Here is an 18557-nt window from a genome sequence, read left to right as displayed (position 1 = left end):
TATGTGCTCTGGAGTAGGTGAATTACCATCACAATGATCTATTTTTATGGATTGGTAGGATTTCATGTACAACTATCTGAGCTTGGTGTTATTCACAGGGAGAAGGGCCTTATTTTATTTACAAGTTCCCCAAGTTAGGTTTTGCTTTGTGATTCAATCTGAAACTTTGAAAAATATTATTTTATTTATGCCTATTTGCATTTATTGAAATGCATAAAAGAAAAATAAAGATGAAATATATTCCTGTTCTTTGATAGACATAGTTAAGAAAATGGAATTGCCAGCCACAGAATGGCAGAAAATATTTGCAAATCATATATTTGACAAAGGTCTCATATTCAGAATATAAAAAGAACACTTTAAACTTGATATTAAGAAAAATAACATGATTTTTAAAGGGCAAAAGATTTGAACAGGCACTTAAAAGAAGATACACATATGGCAAATAATCACATGAGAAGATGATCAAAGTCATTAGGGAAATTCAAATTAAACTACAATGACATACCACTAGACATCTACTAGAATGATTATAACCTAAAAAAAACTGGAAATACTAGATCTTGACAAGGATATGGAGCAGCTGTATTTCTCATACATTTCTGGTGGGGATGCAAAGTGGTACAGGCATTTTGAAAAAACATTTTTTCAGTTAAAAATTAATGTTGCACATGCAGTTACCTTATGAACCAGCAATCCCACTCCTGGGTATTTACCCAAGAAAAATAAGAGTATAGGTTCACAAAAAGACATGTACACAAATTTCCAAAGTAGCATTATTTATATTAGCTCCAATCTGGAAAAAGCTAAATGTTCTACCACTGGTGAATGAATAAACAGATTGTGGTATATCCATATTATGGAACACTATTCAGTAACAAAAAAGAAAAAAATGTTGATATATGTAAAAACATGGATGAATCACAAAAATTCTAAGTTATGCTAAGTTAAAAAGTCAAACACAAAAGACTACATAGAATATGATTCCGTTTACATGAAATTTTATAAAAGACAAAACAATAGGGACAAAAAGCAGATCAGGGATTGCCTGGGGTAGAGGATGAGGGGAAGAAATCAAATGTAAAGAAGTCACTAGGAAATTTTGGTTAATTTCAAAGTTCTATATTATGTTTGTCTGATGGCTACATAAATGCATACAATTTGCCAAAACTCATCAAACTGTAAATTTAATATGATTAAGTTTTATTGTATGTAAATATGTCTCAATGAAGCAGGGAAGAAGAGGGTGTTAATTACAGCATTGCTTATGAGAGTAAAAATAGAATATTTTATCATGGAGAAATAATTAAGTTATGGCATTTCAATTGAATGAAATATTATGCACTCATGAAACTAATGAAATAGAAAATGTAATTGGAATAGTACATGGTTGGTATGCCATGATTGTAATTATTCAAAAAATTTTACATTTCAAGAGAGACCAAAAGAAGAACATACAAATATACAAATTATTGTTTTAAGACAGTAAAATTTACATATTTTAAAATTTCATTTTAAATTCTTTTAGGAATAAATGTATTTCTAAAGCAAGATAAAATATTTGCACTCCACAAGTTTCACAGCCTTGGAAATACATCTAATCTTACTTTCCCTCATTTTTAAAATTGAATGGCACATTTCCTAAAGGAGTTGATGGTAAGGCTTGGAAATCCAATAACATTGAGACTGTGATATTATTTTAAGTTCTTGAAGATTTTATAAATATGAGGAAGACGTAAATATACAATGATTTTCTCAAATATCTGTTCCAATAATTTATTTCCAATTATTCTTTTCAAATTTTATGACAAGGTTTCTCTTTTTGCCTTTCAATTGCTTTGTATTTTTGATGACATATAATAGCTAGTGGGTAAATGTTTCCATCTGACACTAAAATTCAAGCAATTTTATTGGGTACACTATTATTTGTAATGTCCTCACACTTTCACATGTCAGTTAGAGTCTCCCTGTGTCTAAATCATTCTGTTAATGACACAGGCACTGGAGGCATATTAAAGGTTTAACCACTTATAAAACACAAGTCTTTTAGGAAATTGCTGCTGCCATGCATAATTTGGTACCCATGGCACTCACCTGTGCTAAAAGTAATTAGCGACTTCCCCACTGATTTCACAACATCCTGAAAGAGTTAATGGACCTCTCTAGTAGTGCAACTTCCTAACAGGATCAAATAAATTGTTTCAATGCAAGTCTAATCAGATTTTTAAATAATGATAATAAAGTAACTGGGTCCTTGGCATTTCACCTTATCTGATACCAATGAAAAGGGAATGTAACAAATTGTTTAAGTTTATGAGGTGCGTGGTTCAAAATATACTGTAATAATGCTAAAAGCTCTGATTTAGAAAAGGAAAAAAGGTTTCTATCCATTCTGAAGCGGGGATATCATTACTCTAGCATTAGGAATCTTGAAAAGTCTGGATGTACTTGTAGCTGAAGTGATTGAGGCATAAATGATCTGGGAGCAAAAACACAATTGTGAGTTTCCATACCCTTAGTTCTTATTATGACATAGCTTGAGATAGTGATGCTACCAGACTTTTTTCCTGTGCTACCTTCTTTTGCATCAATAACTTCTTCTCACACATAATTTTAAAAATTTTATCTGACACTCATGCCGGGCACTATTCTAAGTGTTTGACAAATATTAAAACACTAGTCCTTATAATAATCCTATAAAAGGAGTATTATTAATGTCTTTATTTTACAGAAGAGAAAACAGGGGTTCAGAGACATTAAGTAAGTTTCCTAAGCTTATGAGTCTGGCTCCAGAACCTGTGCTTTTAGCTATAAAGTAAAAGTGCATTGATGTTTTAATACTTTTCCAAACTCCACTTCTGATACCAAGAATGGATCTGATATCAACTAATTATTACTTCCATTTCCCACCAAATGTGTTATTTTCCTTAGGAATTATGGAGCATCATGGCTCGTGAAAGGAAAATATATTAGTGCCACAGTAAAAGCATTTTAAGACCCCAGCATGCAGGTGAGGAGTTATTTTCAGAAAATTCTGTCTGTACCCAGAAATAGTTTCCTTCGAAGTTTTTAATATCTATATAGCTGTTTCTACTTTAAGCATGCTTTAAAAGGTGGCTGCAGGATTCTTACCCATGAGACTGAGGTAATATGTCCTCAAATCCAACAGTGTCCAGAGCACCAACAATTGCAACAGTGTCCAGAGCACCAAAATTTGCAATTACTTCAAGATTTGGAGGAGTAGGAAAGTGCTTGTCAATATTTTAAATTTCTCAGAAAACATGATTTTCTCAAATATCTGTTCCTCCATGCTATTATGTCTGCAATATCTGTAATTTACAGCACCTTCTGTAATGTACTGCTACCTGCCAAAGAAGTACTCCTTCACCGAAATAAAATGCTTTCTAAATCATAGTGATGTTGAAATATAGTCATTTTATACGATGGGAATAAACATTTCTCTACTAATTTAACCACACATAGAGAAAAGGTCTTTGAAGTTGAAAACATATGGCTAGGAAACGAATTGCTAAGAAGGTTTCTTTGCCATCTTCCTATGATATGCGAACTTAGGAAAAAAGAAGTGTTAGGTACACCTTCAGCACAGTGTAAACTGGAACAAGCATAAAGGATTAGCATATATTTCAGACTCTAGTTTGGTACAATTAAGGGTTAAAAGTAATTCCAATATCTTGATTTCTTAGATGAATCTGCCTCTTCTAGGGATTTAACGAATAAGAAGTGGAGTTAGGGGTATGCAAGAACCCATCCTAAGGCATTATTTTGCACTGTTCTACTTTTCCCCCAGGAAAAAAAATGAATTAAAAGTGTGCTTTTCATATTAATTGCACTAAATACCATCCCAAGTTCACCATAAGTATTTCTCCTTGACTACTCAGGTATTTAGGTTTTCCAGGCCAGCAAATACCCAAGTCACTGTCATTTCAGTGAAGTAGAAATAGATATCAGTATTGAAGTAGATGTAGATTCCCTTAATCAATTAAAATTAGTATATATGTTAATTATCTATCATACAATTAACATGTGTAAAACATGCCTTGGAGAAAAATATCAACTAAATTTGGCTAACAGATTACGGAAAGGGATCACAGGACCCAAGCAGGAAATCTGAACACTCCATCTCCATGCCTTAAGACAAACCACCCATCCCCATCCTTGACTTTTTTTTTTGAGTAGAAGAAAAGAGGCTTTACTTTTTTAAATAACTTCCTGTAAGAATGATAGAAGTCAGATCTAACTGCCAGTGGCCATGCTTGGCACTGGTGATTCGTTGCCTGATTTCGAAGACAATACAGAGGAAATTAGAGCCTAAATGTGAAGAAAGTGTAAGGTAACCTGAAGTTATTCATTTATCATTTTGATAAAGACAAATTCATGATTAACAAACTTATAGGTAGAGAAAAACATTTCAAAGGGTAAACAGTGATTCTGTTACTGGTAGCATGGGGTAGGATTGGGGTAGACAAAACTGAAAGATATCCACTAAAGATGGATTGGACAACTAAGATCTGGTAGATGATTTAACATTTCCTAATATTGTAAAATAGAAGCAATCAGAAGAAAATTTCTACTTGCTTCTATAACTATAATCTATCATTCTACCTGCATCAGAACCCATATTTCCCTTTATATTATATTACAATGAATGAATTGTTTCTGTTTCCATGCAACAATAATCTCTACACTTGTACAGTGGAACCTATCAAGGCTTACCTACACAGGAGCTTCATTTCTATTATTATCCTATTTTCTCTACACTGGGGAGCAGCAAAGTCTGACCCACAACACAAATCCCACACTTTGTGTTTTTTTGTAAATCAGGATTTATCTGAAAACAGCCAAGTCCATTCATTTATGTATTGTCTATGGCTATGTTTGCACTACAATCTTAGAGCTCAGCACATGTGACTGAGACCATATGACTCACAAAACCCAAAGTATTTCACAACTGGCCCTTTAGAGAAAATGTTTGTGAAATATTGTCTTACATCTTCAATTTTTTTCTCTTGGTTCCCATAAGCAAATAAGCAATGTGATATTTCTCACTTAAAAAAAACCTCCCTTGACTCCACTTTCCTCCTTTAATTTCTTCCCAATCTCTCGGCTCCCCTTTACAGCCAATATTGTCAAGCACTTGTATGTATCTTCACTGTCTGCACCTCTCTTTTCCTATATTTTCTTGAATCCACTACAGAGTTTGTTTCAACCATTTCATAAAAACTGAATTTTAGATGCCTAGTCAATCAAAATGGTGGCACAAGATGCTCCAGGTTTCCATTCCCCCATAGATCTTTGAACAACCAGCAAAAACTAGCAGAATCATCTTCCTCTGAGTACCAGAAAAGAGTTAAAGAGTAGTCACTGGGTAAGTGCAGAATCAAGAAAACACAGCTTAAAAATGGTAGAAGTTGTTTGTGATGGGTTGCTGGCATGTGTGAAGCCAGTCTGCACTCAGATTTTGGACCCCGACCCAGTTCTGGAGGAAACAAAATAACCTCTATGGGCATACTAAGGTACCTCTAAGTCAGTGCCAAAATATCAGGTGGCAGACTGGAGAACTGAACTAGGTCACTGGTCTCTCACTTGCTCTTCCAGAACTGGCCATGTAGACTGAAACAGCTTGCACAAAGCTAAAGCACTGTAAGAAACAATCAAACTGAAGTGGCCTGGAGCAAAGGATTATTGGTTTCAAGACATACAATAGAGCATCCAGAGCAGGGTGAGGGAGGGTGGGAGAGTCAACATTATAGGGAGGAGAGGGGACATTAGGATTCCTGTAAATGGAGGAATTCCTAAGACCACGAGTGCATGCTCAGGATAAGACAGGCTCAGAACAGACACAGAGGACCCCATGCTTTCTCCTTGGACTAATCTTCTATAAGAGGGCTAAACTCTGAAGGAGAGTACCAGCCACAACAGAAACTATTTGCAAAGACTGAAAGGTGTTTATCAAATTGGTTTCCTTGTTTTTGTTAGTTCCTGGCACCCAAGGAAATCTCTGTCATATCACCAGCTGAATACAAACTTAAGAAAGAGACAATTCAGGAACTAACTCCCAGAGAGTTAACACATTGAAATATTAAAATTCACAGTGTGGAACAAAAAATTAAAATACAAACAAAGAAATAGGAAATGGTATCCCATTAAAACTTCAGAAACTATCAACACAGAAAATGAGACCTTGGACACACCAGGCAAGGACTTTAAAAAACTGATCTTCAATATGCTCAAATTGCTAAAGGAAAACAGAGAAATAACAAAACTATATCAGAAAATGATGAATGAACAGAATGAGATTCTCAATAAAGAGATAGAAATTATAAAAAGGAACCAAACAGAAATAATGGAGTTGAAGACCATAATAATTAAAATTAAAAATTTCCTAGAGGATTAGAAGAGCAGATTGGAGCTGGCAGAAGAAAGAATCCATGAACTGGAAGACAATAAAATTGAAATGGCTCAGTCTGAAGAGCAGAAAGGAAAAAGAATGATAAAAAGGGAACAGAGCCTAAGAGATTTGTAGGACCCCATCATGCATCCCAATACATGCATATGGGAGTCCCAGAAAGGGAAGAAGGAGAGCATGATCGTAAAATGGTACAGCTGCTATGGAATGCAGTTTGGTGGTTCCTCAGAAAGTTAAGTATAGAATTAACACATGACCGAGCAATCCCACTACTAAGCATATACCCAAAAGAAGTGAAAGTAGGGACTCAAGCAGATATTTGCACACCTATGTTAATAGCTGCATTATTCACGATTGTCAAAAGATGGAAGCCACCCATGTGTCCATCAACAGATGAATGGATAAACAAAATATGGTATAGACATACAATGGAATATTATTCATCCATAAAAAGGAATGAAGCCCTGAGACATGATACAACATGGATGAAACTTAAAGGTATAATTTTGAGTGAAATAAACAAGACTCAAAAGGATGAATATTGTATGATCTTACTTTTTTTTTAATCTTCATTTTATTGAGATATATTCACATACCACGCAGCATACAAAACAAATCGTACATTCGATTGTTCACAGTACCATTACATAGTTGTACATTCATCACCTAAATCAATCCCTGACACCTTCATTAGCACACACACAAAAATAACAAGAATAATAATTAAAATGAAAAAGAACAATTAAAGTAAAAAAGAACGCTGGGTACCTTTGTCTGTTTGTTTGTTTCCTTCCCCTATTTTTCTACTCATCCATCCATAAACTAGACAAAGTGGAGTGTGGTCCTTATGGCTTTCCTGATCCCATTGTCACCCCTCATAAGCTACATTTTTATACAATTGTCTTCGAGATTCATGGGTTCTGGGTTGTAGTTTGATAGTTTCATGTATCCACCACCAGCTACCCCAATTCTTTAGAACCTAAAAAGGGTTGTCTAAATTGTGCGTAAGAGTGCCCACCAGAGTGACCGCTCGGCTCCTTTTGGAATCTCTCTGCTACTCAAGCTTATTTCATTTCCTTTCACATCCCCCTTTTGGTCAAGAAGATGTTCTCCGTCCCACGATGCCAGGTCTACATTCCTACCTGGGAGTCATATTCCATGTTGCCAGGGAGATTCACTCCCCTGGGTGTCTGATCCCACGTAGTGGGGAGGGCAGTGATTTCACCTTTCAAGTTGGCTTAGCTAGAGAGAGAGGGCCACATCTGAGCAAAAAAGAGGCATTCGGGAGGAGGCTCTTAGGCACAAATATAGGGAGGCCTAGCCTCTCCTTTGCAGCAACCGTCTTCCCAAGGGCAAAACCTCTGGTAGAGGGCTCAACCCATCAAACCACCAGTCCCCTATGTCTGTGGTCATGTTAGCAACCATCAAGGTGGGGTAGGCCAATACCCCTGCATTCTCCACAGGCTCCTCAAGGGGGCACTGCATATTTTTTTTCCCTTTTTTTTTTTTTAACTTTTTTTCTTTTTTAAATCAACTGTATGAAAAAAAAAAATACAATAAAAGAACATTTCAAAGAGACCATAACAAGGGAGTAAGAAAAAGACAACTAACCTAAGATAACTGCTTTACTTCCAACCTGTTCCTACTTTACCCCAAGAAAGTTACCTAATGTAACAACATTTCTGTGAACTTGTTCCTACTATATCCATCAGAAATTAACAGACCATAGTCATTCCTGGGCATCCCCAGAACGTTAAATAGCTTATCTGTTCTTCTTGGATTATTGTTCCCCCTTCCTTAATTGCTCTCTATCGCTAGTTCCCCTACATTCTACATTATAAACCATTTGTTTTACATTTTTCAAAGTTCACATTAGTGGTAGCATATAATATTTCTCTTTTTGTGCCTGGCTTATTTCGCTCAGCATTATGTCTTCAAGGTTCATCCATGTTGTCACATGTTTCACGAGATCATTCCTTCTTACTGCCGTGTAGTATTCCATCATGTGTATATACATTTTATTTATCCACTCATCTGTTGAAGGACATTTGGGTTGTTTCCAGCTCTTGGCAATTGTGAATAATGCTGTTATGAACATTGGCGTGCAGATATCTGTTCGTGTCACTGCTTTCTGATCTTCTGGGTATATACCGAGAAGTGCAATCGCTGGATCGAATGGCAACTCTATATCTAGTTTTCTAAGGAACTGCCAGACTGACTTCCAGAGTGGCTGAACCATTATACAGTCCCAACAACAATGAATAAGAGTTCCAATTTCTCCACATCCCCTCCAGCATTTGTAGTTTCCTGTTTGTTTAATGGCGGCCACTCTAATCGGTGTTAGATGGTATCTCATTGTGGTCTTAATTTGCATCTCTCTAATAGCTAGTGAAGCTGAACATTTTTTCATGAGTTTCTTGGCCATTTGTATTTCCTCTTCAGAGAACTGTTCTTTCACATCTTTTGCCCATTTTATAATTGGGCTGTTTGTGCTATTGTCATTGAGTTGTAGGATTTCTTTATATATGCAAGATATCAGTCTTTTGTCAGATACATGGTTTCCAAAAATTTTTTCCCATTGAGTTGGCTGCCTCTTTACCTTTTTGAGAAATTCCTTTGAGGTGCAGAAACTTCCAAGCTTGAGGAGTTCCCATTTATCTATTTTTTCTTTTGTTGCTTGTGCTTTGGGTGTAAAGTCTAGGAAGTGGCCGCCTAATACAAGGTCTTGAAGATGTTTTCCTACATTATCTTCTAGGAGTTTTATGGTACTTTCTTTTATATTGAGATCTTTGGTCCATTTTGAGTTAATTTTTGTGTAGGGTGTGAGGTAGGGGTCCTCTTTCGTTCTTTTGGATATGGATATCCAACTCTCCCAGCCCCATTTGTTGAAAAGACCATTATGACTCAGTTAAGTGACTTTGGGGGCCTTATCAAAGATCAGTCGGCCATAGATCTGAGGGTCTATCTCTGAATTCTCAATTCGATTCCATTGATCTATATGTCTATCTTTGTGCCAGTACCATGCTGTTTTGACAACTGTGGCTTTATAATAAGCTTCAAAGTCAGGGAGTGTAAGTCCTCCCACTTCGTTTTTCTTTTTTAGAGTGTCTTTAGCAATTCGAGGCATCTTCCCTTTCCAAATAAATTTGATAATTAGCTTTTCCAAGTCTGCAAAGTAGGTTGTTGGAATTTTGATTGGGATTGCATTGAATCTGTAGATGAGTTTGGGTAGAATTGACATCTTAATGACATTTAGCCTTCCTATCCATGAACATGGAATATTCTTCCATCTTTTAAGGTCCCCTTCTATTTCTTTTAGTAGAGTTATGTAGTTTTCTTTGTATAGGTCTTTTACATCTTTGGTTAAGTTTATTCCTAGGTACTTGATTTTTTTAGTTGCTATTGAAAACGGTATCTTTTTCTTGAGTGTCTCTTCAGTTTGTTCATTTCTAGCATATAGAAACATTACTGACTTATGTGCATTAATCTTGTATCCCGCTACTTTGCTAAATTTGTTTATTAGCTCTAGTAGCTGTATCGTCGATTTCTCAGGGTTTTCCAGATATAAGATCATATCATCTGCAAACAATGACAGTTTTACTTCTTCTTTTCCAATTTGGATGCCTTTTATTTCTTTGTCTTGCCGGATTGCCCTGGCTAGCACTTCCAGCACAATGTTGAATAACAGTGGTGACAGCGGGCATACTTGTCTTGTTCCTGATCTTAGAGGGAAGGCTTTCAGTCTCTCACCATTGAGTACTATGCTGGCTGTGGGTTTTTAATATATGCTCTTTATCATATTGAGGAAGTTTCCTTCAATTCCTACCTTTTGAAGTGTTTTTATCAAAAACGGATGTTAGATTTTGTCGAATGCTTTTTCAGCATCTATTGAGATGATCATTTGATTTTTCCCTTTCGAGTTTTTAATGTGTTGTAATACATTGATTGATTTTCTTGTGTTGAACCATCCTTGCATGCCTGGAATGAACCCCACTTGGTCAGGGTGTATGATTTTTTTAATGTGTCTTTGGATTCGATTTGCAAGTATTTTGTTGAGGATTTTTGCATCTATATTCATTAGGGAGATTGGCTGGTAGTTTTCCTTTTTTGTAGCATCTTTGCCTGGTTTGTGTATAAGATTGATGTTAGCTTCATAAAATGAGTTAGGTAGTGTTCCATTTTCTTCAATGTTTTGAAAGAGTTTGAGTAAGATTGGTGTCAGTTCTTTCTGGAAAGTTTGGTAGAATTCCCCTGTGAAGCCATCTGGCCCTGGGCATTTATTTGTGAGAAGATTTTTGATGACTGATTGGATCTCTTTGCTTGTGATGGGTTGATTGAGGTCTTCTATTTCTTCTCTGGTCAGTCTAGGTTGTTCATATGTTTCCAGAAAATTGTCCATTTCCTCTACATTATCCAGTTTGTTGCCATACAGTTGTTCATAGTATCCTCTTATAATTTTTTTAATTTCTTCAGGATTTGCAGTTATGTCACCTTTTTCATTCATTATTTTATTTATATGGGTCTTCTCTCGTTTTGATTTTGTCAGTCTAGCTAGGGGCTTGTCAATCTTGTTGATCTTCTCAAAGAATCAACTTTTGGTGATATTTACCCTCTCTATTTTTTTTTTTGTTCTCTATGTCATTTATTTCTGCTTTAATCCTTGTTATTTCTTTTCTTCTACTTGGTTTAGGATTCATTTGCTGTTCATTTTCTAGCTTCTTCAGTTGATCCATTAGTTCTTTGATTTTGGCTCTTTCTTCCTTTTTAATATATGCGTTTAGTGCTATAAATTTCCCCCTCAGCACTGCTTTTGCTGCATCCCATAGGTTTTGGTATGTTGTGTTCTCATTTTCATTCATCTCTATATATTTAGCAATTTCTCTTGCTATTTCTTCTTTAACCCATTGATTGTTTAGGAGTCTGTTGTTTAGCCTCCAGGTATTTGTGAATTTTCTAAGACTCTGATGGTTATTGACTTCTAATTGTATTCCATTGTGATCAGAGAATGTGCTTTGAATAATTTCAATCTTTGTAAATTTATTGAGGCTTGTTTTATGTCCCAGCATATGATCTATTCTGGAGAAAGTGCCGTGAGCACTAGAGAAGTAGGTGTATCCTGGTGATTTGGGATGTAATGTTCTGTATATGTCTGTTAAATCTAATTCATTTACCAGATTGTTTAGGTTTTCAATTTCCTTATTGGTCTTCTGTCTGGTTGATCTATCTATTGGAGAGAGTGATGTGTTGAAGTCTCCCACAATTATTGTGGAAACATCAATTGCTTCCTTTAGTTTTGCCAGTGTTTCTCTCATGTATTTTGTGGCACCTTGATTGGGTGCATAGACATTTATGATTGTTATTTCTTCTTGTTGAATTGCCCCTTTTATTAGTATGTAGTGGCCTTCTTTGTCTCTCAAAACATCCCTGCATTTAAAGTCTATTTTATCAGAGATTAATATTGCTACACCTGCTTTCTTTTGGCTGTAGCTTGTATGAAATTTTTTTTTCCATCCTTTCACTTTCAATTTCTTTGTGTCCCTGTGTCTGAGATGAGTCTCTTGTATGCAACATATTGATGGTTCATTTTTTTTGATCCATTCTGTGAATCTATATCTTTTAATTGGGGAGTTTAATCCATTTACATTCAACGTTATAACCGTGAAGGCATTTCTTGAATCAGCCATCTTATCCTTTGGTTTATGTTTGTCATATATATTTTTCCCCTCTCTCTATTAATATCCTTTATTGTACCCATACCGAATCGCTTTAGTACTGAACCTTTCTCCAAGTCTCTCTGTCCTTTCTTTGTTTCTCTGTCTGTAGGGCTCCCTTTAGTATCTCCAGTAGGGCAGGTCTCTTGTTAGCAAATTCTCTCAGCATTTGTTTGTCTGTGAAAAATTTAAGCTCTCCCTCAAATTTGAAGGGGAGCTTTGCTGGATAAAGAGTTCTTGGTTGGAAATTTTTCTCTCTCAGAATTTTAAATATATCATGCCACTGCCTTCTCACCTCCATGGTGGCTGCTGAGTAGTCACTACTTAGTCTTATGCTGTTTCCTTTGTATGTGGTGAATTGCTTTTCTCTTGATGCTTTCAGAACTTGCTCCTTCTCTTCCGTGTTTGACAGTGTGATCAGAATATGTCTCGGAGTGGGTTTATTTGGATTTATTCTATTTGGAGTTCGCTGAGCATTTATGATTTGTGTATTTATGTTGTTTAGAAGATTTGGGAAGTTTTCCCCCAAAATTTCTTTGAATACTCTTCCTAGACCTTTACCCTTTTCTTCCCCTTCTGGAACACCAATGAGTCTTATATTCAGACCTTTTATATTATCTTTCATATCCCTGAAGTCTGTTTCAATTTTTTCAATTTTTTTCCCCATTCTTTCTTTTATGCTTTCATTTTCCATTCTGTCATCTTCCAGGTCACTGATTCATTGTTCAACTTCCTCTAGTCTTGTACTATGAGTGCCCAGAATCTTTTTAATTTGGTCAACAGTTTCTTTAATTTCCATAAGATCATCCATTTTTTTATTTAGTCTTGCAATGTCTTCGTTATGCTCTTCTAGGGTCTTCTTGATATCCTTTGTATCCCATACTATGGTCTCATTGTTCATCTTTAGTTCTTTGAGTAGCTGCTCTAGGTGCTGTGTCTCTTCTGGTATTTTGATTTGGGTGCTTGGGCTTGGGTTATCCATATCGTCTGGTTTTTTCATAAGCTTTATTATTTTCTGTTGTTTTTGGCCTCTTGGCATTTGCTGAACTTGATAGGGTTCTTTTAGGATTTGCAGACCAATTGAAGTCCTTATCTCTAATTTATCAGATCTACAGCTTTGTGGAGTACACTTTCTCTAACTAACCAGCAGGTGGCATCCACGAGCCACCTGTTCTCCACAAGCCAGTTCTCCCCTGCTTTGCCTTTTTGGTGAGTGGGGGAGTGAGTCTTGTGGGGTCCAATTGGTGTACCAAGCTTGCGTGTGTAGTTGGTGTTGCCTGCCCTGTATGTGGGGCGTGTTTCTGGGCAGTCGGGGAGGGGGTGGCTCTAACAATCAAATCTCCCTGGTGATCCTGGAGTTTTAAAGCTGCTGCAATAGTCTAATCCTTCAGTTCAGTCCTGCCACAGTTTGTCTCTGCCACTGACCCACAAGTCCTTGGTATTGGCGTATGGCTCCTGAGACTTGCAAGTGGGTCCCTCTTCCAGGCCGTGCACCCCCTGGTCCTCTGTTGAGGGATGACTGTGCTATGTCACAGGTGAGTGCCGTCCTCCCAGGGCGGTTCTGGGCTGCTGGGCTGTGTAGGGAGGCTCCCAGTCTGCTGAAATGATGGCTGAATGGGGCTTTGTTAATTCACACTGCTCCACCTTCCCAACTCTGGGACAATCAGCTGAGGTTGCAGGGAAGGCTAATGTCCACGCCCAGTTTTGTGGTGTGTGCCTGTTATTTGAAGCGCTTCCGTCACACTGTGTTGTCTGGGGCAGCTCTGGGCTATGGGGCTGGCGATGGGCAGGAGTGTTTCCTGTCCACCAGGATGATGGCTGTGAGCGGACACCCCCCTTTTCTTGGGAAGTTGTGGTGTTTAGTGAATTTTCTCAGCCACTGGATTATTGCCTCTTGTCTCAGAGCTCTCTTAGTTCTGCTCTTGTCTTGACCTGCCCAAATTGCAAGTCTTTGAAGCTTTCTGTATTGGGCTTCTTAGAGTAATTGTTTTAGGAAAAGAAAAAAGGATTAAAAAAAAAAATGGGCCCTCCTCACAGATCTAATGGGTTATTGAAATGCTAAGAGACAGAGCAATTAGGGCCATTAAGGAAAGGTCCACAGGGCAGAGAGATCAGCTTTTCTTCGGGATTTGCATATGAGCCTCAGGGCCTGAGCTCTGCCCTTCCCTTTTCTATGTTCACCAGAACTCCAAAAATCCTCCGCTTTTATTTTGGAGTTTTTCGTGCTGTTTTTTTCTATGCCTGTCTCCTCTCTGCTGGGCTGGCTGCTCTCAGATTCTCTGGTGTCTGGTCTCAGTCTATCTATGGTTGGAGTTTGGATCAGTAGAATGAGTTTGTGATAAGAGCTGCCACTGCAGTTCTCCCTTCTCCTTCCTGGAGCTGACAGCCCCTCCTCCCATGGGACTGAGCCTGGCAGGGAGGGGTGCCATTTCCCTGGCCACAAAAACTTACAGATTTCCCTGATCTCAGCAGTTCCACATTTTCATGAGTGTTGTATGAAGTATGCCCAAAGTCAGATTGCTCTGTGGTGTCCAGTCCACACAGTTCCTGGCTTTCTACCTACTTTACTGGAGGAGTAACTAAAACATACAGCTCACCAGTCCGCCATCTTGCCCCGTGTCCTGTATGATCTTACTTATATGAAATAAGTAGAATATGCAAATTCGTGAAGTCAGAAACTAGAATACAGGTTATCAGGTGCTGGGTGGGGTAGGGAAAGGGGGGTTAATTCTTAATTGATACAGAGTTTCTGTTTGGGGTGATGGAAAAGTTTTGGTAATGAATGGAGTTGATGGGAGCACAACCTTCTGAATTTAATTAACACCAGGGAATTGTATGTTTGAAACTAGTTAAAAGGGAAAATTTTAGGTTGCATATGTCATTTCATCATTGTAACAAATGTACTAGACTAATTATGTTACAATAGAGAAAACTGTGAAACTGTGTGTGTGAGGGGGTGGTACATGGAAACTCTATACTATCTGCATGATTTTTCTGTAAGCCCATAACTGCTGTAATAAAAAAAAATGAAAAAAAAACTGCCCTTTTAAGGTCATCTATAATGTACATGATTCCAAATTCACTGTCCATTTTTCATTAATGCCATTTGATGTATTATTTAATCTAATTGTCTTTAAACACTTTGATTAGCCCTGTACCTTACAGGTCACTTATGCTCTGGGTTCATTCTTGGTTCCTTCTTATTTCCCTAAGTCTCTGCCCTCACTCCTCTGCTCTTCTTTATCTACAATTATTCACTTTATGATTTCATCCAATAACATTAAAATAAATACTATCTATTCTATACACTGGTTATTTCCAAAACTGGATTTCTACCTCAGACCTCTCTCAAATTCCAGACACATATATAACTGCCTCTTCTACATATATACTTGGATAATAAATAGGCATCTCATTGTTAATTTATCCAAGACCAGAAAACTTGATGCTCATTTGTGCCCACAACCTATCAATCACAATGCCTAGAAAAATTAGACCCTCGCACAATGGAAAATGTAGGCAAGTGGTGCCAAACCTAAGATGAGTCAAATGATGGAAACACCAGGCAAGTACTTCAAAGCATCAATAACCTTGCCCAGTGGGTAGAGGACAATATGCTCATAGTAAATTAAAATATAGGAAATCTCAGCAAATGAATAGAAAATATGACAAAGAACCAAATGGAGATTTGAGGACTGAAATTAAATATATAGGAAATTTAAATATTTTCTGGATGTGCTTAATTATGAATGAAGGTGGCAGAGGAAAGTGTTGGTGGCCCTGAATGTATATTAAAAGAAGTAGTCCAATGTGAAAAGAGACAGAATACATATTTTAAAACATTAAAGAAGCCTCAAAGACTTAAAGGACAATTTCAAAAGATCTCACACATGGGCAATCAGTGTTCCAAAAGAAGACAAGTGAGTAAATGTGGCAGAAAAAAATATTTGAAATAAAGGTACACTTCTGAAAGTTAGTAAATGACATAAATTTATAGAACACAGATTCAAGAAGTGTGGGAAACCGAGTCTTCCATGCTGCCTGAGCCATATCTAGGGTGGTGGCTTGGAATGCTAAGCCACAGGCCTGCATGGAACGCCGTGCAGGCATGCCTTGTAAAGATATGTGTCTTGTGACTATGACGACAAGTATGTATATTTAATTATGTATATTGAAATGTTTAGTGCAAGAACTAAATAATATAATGAAATATAGTTTGAACCATTGTCCTAAACCTAGATTTTTCCTTCTGATACACAACAGGATGCAAACATAGGTATCTGGTGGGCTCTCCTGTGCCTTAGGACATTTAGCATATACTCTCTTATCTTCTGAAATAAATAACTGGAGCAAAGGTGCATTATCGTCCACTTAGCATGAGATGCAGTGGGCCCCCTGCTCCCTTAATTCTTAACTTTGTGTCTGTGTCTCATTCCTGCGCCACCCTGTCAGCAACAAAGAAGCTCCTCAAACCCCATGAAAGACAAATTTAAATAGAACCATACTTAGAATCATCATAGTTAAACTGAAAAGCAAAAAGTAAAGAGAAAATTTGAAATCAGACATTGCAAACATTACATTACATACATGAGAATAATGGTTGAAAGTCTCAGACTTTTCATCAGAAACCATGGAGAACAAAGCATGTTGGGAAAATATTTTTTAAATGCTGAAATGAAAATAGAACTGCCAGTAGAAGTCTATATCCAATGAAAATATCCTTCAAGATTGAAATTTAAATAAAGATGAAAGGAAAATTAACATAGTTGACTAAAAGAGTTTGTCAGCATTGGAGCTGCACTACAAGAAATGCTAAGGAAAGTTATTTACGTATATGGGAAATGATACCAGTGGGAAACTTGGATCTTCAGGGATAAATGAATGGCATCAGCAATGGTACGTATTTGGGGAAATATGAACGGCTATTTTTCTCTTGATTTCTTCTATATACATACGTGTGTGTGTGTAAAAACTGTTTAAAATAAAAATTATATTGTCTTATGGAGTTTATAATGTATTTAGATATAATACATAGGAAAACTACAAAAACAAGGATAGTATTAGTAATAAATGAATCTACTCAGTTGCAAATATTCTATAATTTCCATTAATTAATATAATAGTAACTTTAAATAAGTATGTATATTTAATTAAGTATGTATATTGTAATGTTTAGTGCAACAACTAAATAATATAATGAAATATAGTTTGAAAGCCAATAAATAAATTACAGTGGAATTATAAATATTCAAATAATCACAAAGAGGGCAAGAAAGGGAAAAGAGAAGAACAAAAACAAGGATACAAACAGAAAAATAAATAAAATTGTAGACTTAAATCCAACCATAAAAATAATTATACTAAATGCTAATAGACTAGGTGAGGAAGATGGTGGATTAGGAGAGAGAGGGCAAAAAAAAAGTCTCCATGAAAAATACTAGATATAGAATACCAGTTCCAGCAATGCACCAGATGGACAAGGTCTGCTAAATCCACAGGGACCGTGCACTTGGTGAAACCAAGAGTCTGTGTTCGGAAACAAGTAACTGAGCCTGCTGGAGAACCAACAGACATGCCGCACTCAGGAGAAACCAGGGGTTGACGTTTGGACACGGATTAGTTAATACCAGGGACTTGTGGGTCCGTGGCAGAGACAAACTGTGGCAAGACTGAACCAAAGGTTTGGACTCCTGCAACAGCTTTAAGTTTCCAGAAACACCTGGGAGATTTGATTATTAAAGCCACCCTCCCTTCCTAACCACTCAGAACCCCCCCCCCCCCACATTCAGGGCAGACAGCACCAACTACACATGGAAATTTGGTGCACCAATTGGACCCCCACAAGATTCAGACACCCACTCACCACAAAGACAAAATTGGGAAGAACTGGCTTGAGGGGAATAGGTAGCTCATGGACACCACCTGCTGGTTAGTCAGAGAAAGTGCACTCCACCAAGCTATAGTGCTGACAAATTAGAAATAATTGTTCAAATAAGCTTGCATATCCTAAAAGAACCCTATCAAGATAAGCAAATGCCAAGAGGCCAGAAACAACAGAAAATTTTAAAACATATGAAGAAATCAGATGATATCGATAACCCAAACCCAAACACCCAAATCAAACGATCAGAGGAGGCACAGTACTTGGAGCAATTAATCAAAGAATAAATGACAAACAACAAGAGCATGGCACAGGATATAACAGACATGAAGTAGACCCTAGAAGAACGCAAAGAGGAATTTGCAAGAGTAAATAAAAAATGGACGATCTTATGGAAATAAAAGAAACTGTTGATCAAATTAAAAATATTCTGGATACTCACAGCACTAGATTAGAGGAAGCTAAGCAGTGAATCAGTGAGCTCAAAGAGGACAGAATAGAAAGTGAAAGAACAAAGGAAAGAATGGAGAAAAAAATT

The sequence above is a fragment of the Choloepus didactylus genome, chromosome X (genome assembly GCF_015220235.1).
Source record: "Choloepus didactylus isolate mChoDid1 chromosome X, mChoDid1.pri, whole genome shotgun sequence".
NCBI lineage: Eukaryota > Metazoa > Chordata > Mammalia > Pilosa > Megalonychidae > Choloepus > Choloepus didactylus.
This window is presented reverse-complemented; position numbering follows the sequence as displayed.